This window comes from Oncorhynchus clarkii, chromosome 6 (assembly GCF_045791955.1).
Source record: "Oncorhynchus clarkii lewisi isolate Uvic-CL-2024 chromosome 6, UVic_Ocla_1.0, whole genome shotgun sequence".
In the NCBI taxonomy this organism is placed as follows: domain Eukaryota; kingdom Metazoa; phylum Chordata; class Actinopteri; order Salmoniformes; family Salmonidae; genus Oncorhynchus; species Oncorhynchus clarkii.
The window spans coordinates 28453373-28462271 of record NC_092152.1 but is presented as its reverse complement, the minus strand read 5'-3'; positions in this window follow the sequence as shown (position 1 = coordinate 28462271).

Genomic DNA, 8899 nt, shown 5'->3' with positions numbered 1-8899 from the left:
TCCTTCAGGGGATTTGGTATAGCATATTGTACTGACCTGTAGTTGTTTTATCATCTGTGTATGATGCTTTGCTCTGGCAGTGAGCTACCCTGAAGGAGAGCCTAGAGCCTAACGCCTAGACTATGCATTGTAATTCTATCTAATAATTGGTCAAACGTGGCATTTCCTTTCTGAAATGAAGTTGCACCAGAATGGCCTAAGGTGTTCTGAGACTTTCCTAGATTCAGTGACAGTTAAAGTACCAGCATTCTGTTTAACCCTTTTTTGGTTACTACATGGTTCCGTATGTGTTATTTCATAGTTTTGATGTCTTCACTATTATTTTACAATCTAAAAATAAAGAAAAACCCTTGAATGAGTAGGTGTGTCCAAACTTTTGACGGGTACTGTATATATATAATGTAACATGTCTCGTCTTGAAAATGGCCCTTGATAAACAGGCCTAAACTTATGTACCATTGTGTATTCCTCCTTTTTCCCCAGCCCGTTTTCCTGTCCTTTTCACTGAAGGCAAATGGCCATTGACAAGGATCCCTCTGTGGTAAGAGTATACAGTGGGGAGAACAAGTATTTGATAACCTGCAAAATCAGCAGTGTTTCCTACTTACAAAGCATGTAGGTGTCTGTAATTTTTATCAAAGGTACACTTCAACTGTGAGAGACGGAGTCTATAACAAAATCCAGAAAATCACATTGTATGATTTTAAGTAATTAATTTGCATTTTATTGCATGACATAAGTATTTGATACATCAGAAATGCCGAACTTAATATCTGGTACAGAAACCTTTGTTTGCAATTACAGAGATCATATGTTTCCTGTAGTTCTTGACCAGGTTTGCACACACTGCAGCAGGGATTTTGGCCCACTCCTCCATACAGACCTTCTCCAGATCCTTCAGGTTTTGGGGCTGTCGCTGGGCAATACGGACTTTCAGCTCCCTCCAAAGATTTTCTATTGGGTTCAGGTCTGGAGACTGGCTAGGCCACTCCGCTATCCGTACCAGAGGATCAACAAGCAGCTAGCTCCTACCCAGTCACGGCACCCAGCCTCTCACTGAATTGCATGCAGTCAGTCAGTTTCCACCCAACCAAGTCTCTCACATTCTATTCTCCTCTCACTCCAAGTTATTGATTGCCATGCTTGGGTTACTTCATCACAGCTTTGATCATCAGCCTTTTTCACAGACAATTTGCTCTATCCTGTGCTTGGCCATATGTCTTGCCAAGCAGACCCCAAAACGTACACCGAGATGGTATTTTCTGGGAGTCCTCTCTTCAGTGATGGATCATTGGAATATGATTTGCTGGATGGAATAGACCAACGTAAAGACAATAAACTGTGGGACTGATATGGAATTTTGTTATCAATGTTCATAAATTTCAATTAATTTAATCGGTCTGCAACCCAGAGTTTGTAAAGTTCTGGTTTTAAATGAAACAGACAGAATTCCCAGTTTATAAAAGTAAAATCAATGTTTATTCTTGAGAGCTCTCCAGTTCATATACAAAGACATTCATTTTATACCGTGCTCCTTACTTACGCACACACATGCACACTAACATGAGGAGAGCCATCTTCTTCTCCAGAGTTCTCACCACTGTATATCACTACCCAGCCGACAGTTCCATTCCCCCGAGATTAAGGGAACCTGGAAGGGTACTCCCTGTCCTATCGTATATTTCTCAGAGTTCTAGCCGGGTCGGTTCAAACACAGTTTAATTGTTCTATGTGTTTTCTTTAGGCACACACACACATTCCTCTCTTCCCCAGTCCCACCTAGTTGGACTTATGTTTAATATTTTAATTATTCCTTATATATGCTGCAGAACCTATAATTCCTAATGGTTCAATTTCCTGGTAGAATTATTTAATCATCTTTAACCTTGTAAATTATTTGATCATTCTACCCTTAATGACTAAATAACACACACTGATATATCAAACACTATATGGAGACATAAATGTCATACAAGAATAAACCAAACAAATACATGTATTTTACATTCGATTACTCATCAATGACTGTTCTAAGCCTTTATCCAATTATAACTCTTCCGGTTTAGGATTTTCATCATAATCTTCATGAAAGGAACAGCCTCTACCTAAACACTGAAAACAGTCTCATCTAACATTGGCTCCTCGTAGTTAAAAGAAACTGAGCCCTCTCCTAGGCCTGGAAGTCTGTATTCGTCATCCCACTGGTCGGAGCTCGGAAACGGTCAATATCTCACCATCTGTTGCATCATTGACCTCTACAGAGTCCTGGTGATCAAACCTTTCACACATGGGACCAAACAGCATCCACACAGAACCAAACCACTCATACAGGTGAAAGTTGCCCACAACACAGTGATTATGACATTTTTCCATTTCCCAAACATACTGTCAAACCATTTTGTTAGAGAATTATCCACCCCTGAGTTCTCTGCTAATTCGTGAGCTAATGTGGTTAAACCAGCCAGGGCCTTGGTCACTGATCCGTCTGGAGCTGTGTTATCGGGGTTGAAGGTTATCGGGGTTGAATTCCACTCCAAATATCACACATACCCCCCCTTCTCAGCCAGTAGCATATCCAATGCTATTCTATTCTGCCATACCATCAAACTAGTTGCAGCTGTTTGTTCTGCTAACCCTTTTATCGCATCTCTAGTATAGTTGATGAAACGTTGTTGGTTAAAGTAGATATAATTAATCCAATCTACATTTTTATTGAGAGTTGACCACCAGAAAATGCTTGATTCCAATCCAGCCCATATCTGATTCCTAGCTTTGAACTCATCAGGCACCCCCCTTGGAACCCCAATGCTATCAATGTAAACTCTATTATCAAAGGACCCTGACAGAGCACTCCTTCTTTCTCTTCTACCTGGCCCTAGGTCTTTGTGTTGGATAAGGGTGAAGGGCATGCCCAACGGTACTAATGCACAAATACTGTTCCAATTGGTAGGCAGGTTAGGCCACAGCTGCATATCTCCACATAACCACCAGACATCCGCTCTAGGCCTTTTTATCTTACTAAAGATCTCGGAACTCAACCACCCAGTCAGGTCCCCCATTGTCTCGTCAGTTGTAACATTTTCTGTCCTATTGCATGTCCTTACTTCCCCTACGTCCCATCCGTGTGTGTTGTATCGAGCCATACAATAATAGTTTCCTTCTGCTACTGTGAAAGGGGGAAGTCTGGATGTAATAGGCACATGGGGATACAGATAATGCAGATCAGAGTAACTGTCATTGTCTGGCTTCCCTGCCTTCATGAACAGCTTTACCATACAGGCCATTACCCTGGGTGAATCAATTCCATCTAGTGGAAAGGGGATGGTTGTCAACTGAGGTTTGGCTGTGGCGCAGGCATAACATTCAATCACTTCCTTAAGATCTTTCGCCTGAACTATCCGCAACGGTCCTTGGCTCTGGACGACACGGGTAATGTCCATTTTGTCAGGGGTACTGCTTGTATTCTGGCTGGCTGTAGAACTATCACTGGCTCTAACCTCTGTTATTCGGAATGGTACCGTAGCGTCGACCGAAACCTGGTCAAAACCAACATACCATAACCAGAAATCCTCTTTCTTTACGTCTTTAATGGTAATTCTTACCTTGATCCAATACTTCCCTTGCTCCGAATTATAGTCAAAAACCCTCCCCATTACTATACTCCATCTTCTTCCATACGGGTATGTGGATTTATATAGCCCTCTCTCTTTGTGTGAGCTATGACCTGATTCCATGAACTACACAGGGACCTGCACAGATATCTTCCATAAAGGCTCATATTTCTAGACTGCCATGGGGTCAGAGACCCCATTTGGTCTACATAGAACTCAACTGAGACATCCTTCCCTTGCTCTACTCTCACTTCCGTTTTACCCAGATTAAGTGACCTTTTGTACTTTAGTAATATAAAATCTTCATCCTCTATACAATGGGTCAAGTTACCCCCTTCTGCCTTCTTGGGTGGGTCATGGTGTATTAGGAATATGGCTCCCCCAATCAGACAGCTCAGACTGAACAGCACTCCTGTAAAGCCCCACCCCTTCCCGGAGAGCATATCATCAGCTAGAGGCCAATCCATACTTTCACTTCTATGAACGCGCACAGGGAGGATAGGGCGGGTTAGGGAATCTTCGTTAGAGAGGTAACCTCCGAACCTTATTGGTATTCGGTTTTTCTCCTAACTCTGTGATTGTTCGACAGTGTCAGTGTGTCTTAACCTCTCGCAATGTGTGATATGAATCCAGGTAGCTCTTTTAGCTATTCTCACCGCGAAGGCTGTCACCAGAAGCACTTGGTATGGCCCCTCCCACCGTGGCTGCTTCCAGTCCTTTTTCTTTAGTGATTGGACCCAGACCCAGTCTCCTGGCCAGATCTTATGTGTAACCTCCTTCTGCAGTTTTCCTGTTGGGCATAAAATCTTTGACATACGGGTTTGATTAATGAACAACCTTCTCATGTGTTCAACCATACTATTCTCTACCTCTATATCTGCTTGTTCCTAATCGTCCTAATTCGGGAAATCTGTAGGGTCTACTTAAAACCTTCTCAAACGGAGACAGTCCCTCCTTATCAGGGGTTATTCTAATCGTCATTAACACTATGGGCAAGCATTATACCCAATTCATTCCGGTACTTAAATGTGTTTTCCTTAATCGATTCTTTATCGTGGCATTCATGCGTTCAATCAAACCTGCAATCTGCGGATGATAGGAACAGTGTTTCTTAATGTTTATGTTTAATATCTGACCTATATTATCTATTACCTGATTGAAAAAATGGGAACCATTGTCGCTATAAATTGTCTCAGGCAGTCCAAATCGTGTCTCTGCATCTGTGAAGGATGTAGGGAACACCTCTATCCATTTCATATATTTATCAATGATTGTCAAACACCACTTCTTGCCTTTGCTTTTAGTTAATTCAATAAAGTCCATTTCCAACTGTTGGAATGGATACTTAGCAGAAGGGTATTCACCCTGTGGTGACCTCACTTTGCCTTGGTGATTACTCTGTGCGCATATAACACAACGTGAACAATTTTTTAAAAATATTATTCCGTATGCTACAAAGTGTTGTCTAATTACCTCTACCATCCCTCCAGTTGATACATGGCTCTGCCCATGTATCAAAACAGCAGCGTATCTGAACAGTGACTTAGGTAAAATGGGCAACTTATCCTTGTACCAAATCTCTTCTGAATCCCTCTATTCCTGCCTTAGGATATGCGACTCCTTCTAATGCCCTTGCTACATCCCTCTGTGTCATTGCCCTATAGACTTATATTGTGTCTGGTTATGCTCTGTCCCCAGCTCTGGGGTTGGGTAAGGTTATGAGTGGGAATTGGGGTATCTTCTCATCGTCATCAAACTATTCGGTGTCACTTCTATCTATCCTAGCTTATTATGAGATTCTAACCTTCGTAATGCTCCAGGTCTCCTGCTCTCTCTCTCTATCTTGCTCACTTCCTGGTCCCCCCCTCCTAATACTCCCAAACCATCCTCAGAAAATAAAACTTCTAAAATTCCATGTGTGTGTGGACCCCTTTAAGATATCGTGGCTCTAGGAAAAAATGGAAATCTCCTCAAACCCAAAGGCAACCCCTAGGTTAAAAACAAACAAAATATTTCCAGGCATTTTCAATTTGGTAGAAATATGCCTCTATCTCACTCACTTCCTTCAAGATTACAGCCCCAGAAAACATTCCAAAGAGAGACAATGAAGCACTCCTTTTCCCAGAAAAAAACACAACCGACACAACCGATTCAGAAACCCAAACGTTGATTACAAACTAAACCTAATAATAATGATAATTACATTGTACCCCCTCCAATCATTAGTTTTGTTGAACAGAAAACCCAAACCTTATGGCAACAGATCCACAAGGTCCGCCATGAGAGGTGACTGTATAGTTCCCTTAAGGAAAAGCACCTTCAGTCAATCTGCTTTTGTTCTACTTAATGGAAACAGATTATAATGTTAGAATACATTAACTTCCTGCTCAAATTCACTGGTATTACCTAAACAAAAAAAACAATAATCAGAAACTATCACGAATTGTAAACGTTTTAACTATTCAGACCTGAATCCCTTACAGCCAAATATAAACCAACTCAACTATTCTTCCCAGTAGGCGAAAACTTAAAAGTACCATGTAATTCCCTAAATTTATAACATACATCAGTCAATCCATAAGAATAAAAAATATTTTGGTGGGCACCACTCTTGCCATTATCTCTCCGCTATTATTTAGAATTCTTTAGAATTAGGTAACTGTCTTTTCTATGATTCAGTAATTTAAATACGACTCCATTCTCAATACGTTATCCCAGCAGATAATTTAGGCAACAGACAACGTATTGCATCGAAATCGCCTCGCTATTATTTTGAATGAATAAAAAGTTAAATGTATCCCTTAAACTGACACTAACAACCGTATCTTTCCAGTCAAAACATACCAATAGTTGAATTACAATCAGAAACCCAGATTTTAGTCAGTGCATTGCCCGGGAAACAAACCCGGGTCTCCCGCGTGATAGGTGAGAATTATACCTCTTAACCACCAAAGCTATTGAAATGACAAAGACTCCTCACAAATAACCCTATTTATAATTGTCTGTAGTCATAAAATCAGGCACTTACTACCGAGACAATTCCAAGAAAATAGCCCTAATTTAAAAGTCCAGGCATTTCTTCTGTGATAATTCTCATTACTCTCTCTCTTTTCCTTTCCTCTCTTGTCTTTTGTCATACTTTCTCAAACTTGCCTTTTTACCTTATTTTCCGGGCTACAGACAGCCAGGTACCTAACCCTCGACCTGCTGTTTCCCTTGACTATCTACACATGTCTTGTGTATCTTCTTTATCATTAATTCAAATTTTTCTACATCTAGACGTCTCTCAAATTCGTACTACTTTCTCCATTTTGGGCATTAGACTTACCTCTCATCCCCGGTTAATTCCGGGACCTCCTTTGAGGATTTACCACCCATTTTATTCAATTACCTTTCCTTGTTATTCTGCTTCTTCTCACGATCTCTGTGTATGTGCTATTAATCTATGTGTATGCTTTCTACCGTTATCCAATTACTATATTCTCACAATCTACGTATATACCTCCTTTCCGTGAGTTTACATAGGTAGTGGCCACAGATAGCATTGGTAGTGGCCACAGACACCTCGTGTCATTACGGACCCACTAATATACTCTTGGTCAGGTTACGCTTAGATCTCAATATTAGCTAGTTTACATTGGTACTGCAGATACCCCGTTTCATTTCAGACGAGTCACTAGGGACTTCTTCCTTCCTTCCTTCCTAGGTGGCTCTACATTCAATTCCTGTCTTCCAATTGCATAGAATACTACCTATATCAGGGTTCTCTACACAAAATTCTAAAGACAGGTCACCAGATTAGAATGCCCATCGGATTCTAAAGATCAATGTCCAAACCACACAAGAATCATTAAAAATATTTCTCTAAATGTAGCCCGAATGTCAATTCCCCAAATTCGTGGAGAAAGATTTACTGACCTCCGTCTTGTAGGCTGGGAAAAGCAATTTTAGTTAGATTCCGTCACCGTCTCTGCCGACCTTAGCCTTTTGTGACTAGGGGGCAGTATTTTCATTTTTGGAAAAATAACGTTCCCGTAGTAAACAGGATATTTTGTCAGGACAAGATGCTAGAATATGCATATAATTGACAGCTTAGGATAGAAAACACTCTAAAGTTTACAAAACTGTAAAAATATTGTCTGTGAGTATACAAGAACTGATATTGCAGGCGGAAGCATGAGAAAAATCCAATCCGGAAGTGACTCATCTTTTGAAAGCTCTGCGTTCCAATGCGTCCCTATTGAGCAGTGAATGGGCTATCAACCAGTTTACTTTTTCTCTGTATTCCCCAAGGTGTCTACAGCATTGTGACGTAGTTTTACGCATTTATGTTGAAGAATACCCGTAAGCGGCTACATTGCGCAACTGGTCACCTGATGGCTCCCAGAGTGATTCTCGCATAAAATACAGAGGTAGCCATTATTCCAATCGGTCCTACTGAAAAACCAATTGTCCCGGTGGATATATTACCGAATAGATATTTGAAAAACCCATTGAGGTTTGATTATAAACAACGTTTGCCATGTTTCTGTCGATATTATGGAGCTAATTTGGAATATTTCTCAGCGTTTTCGTGACTGCAATTTCCGGGCGATTTTTCAGCCGAACGTGAAGAACAAACGGAGCTATTTCGCCTACAAAAATAATATTTTTGGAAAAAAGGAACATTGGCTATCTAACTGGGAGTCTCGTGAGTGAAAACATCCGAAGCTCATCAAAGGTAAACGATTTAATTTGATTGCTTTTCTGATTTCCGTGACCAAGTTACCTGCTGCTAGCTGGACAAAATGCTATGCTAGGCTATCGATAAACTTACACAAATGCTTGTCTAACTTTGGCTGTAAAGCATATTTTGAACATCTGAGATGACAGGGTGATTAACAAAAGGCTAAGCTGTGTCTCAATATATTTCACTTGTGATTTTCATGAATAGGAATATTTTCTAGGAATATTTATGTCCGTTGCGTTATGCTAATTAGTGTCAGTCGATGATTACGCTCCCGCATGAGGGATGGGGAGTCACTAGAGGTTAAATATGTACGGGCCTGTTATTGAACCCCAATTTCAGGGGACAGGTCTTTAATTTACAGGTCAACGACCCGCCCGTGCACGGTTTTCGGCGTGCTACCTTGGGACAGATATTGGAATCCGGCTCGAAGGACTAAATTGATGTGGAATTTTGTTATCAATGTTCATACATTTCAATTAATCTAATCGGTCTGCAACCCAGAGTTTGTAAAGTTCTGGTTTAAATGAAACAGACAGAATTCCCAGCTTACAAAAGTCAA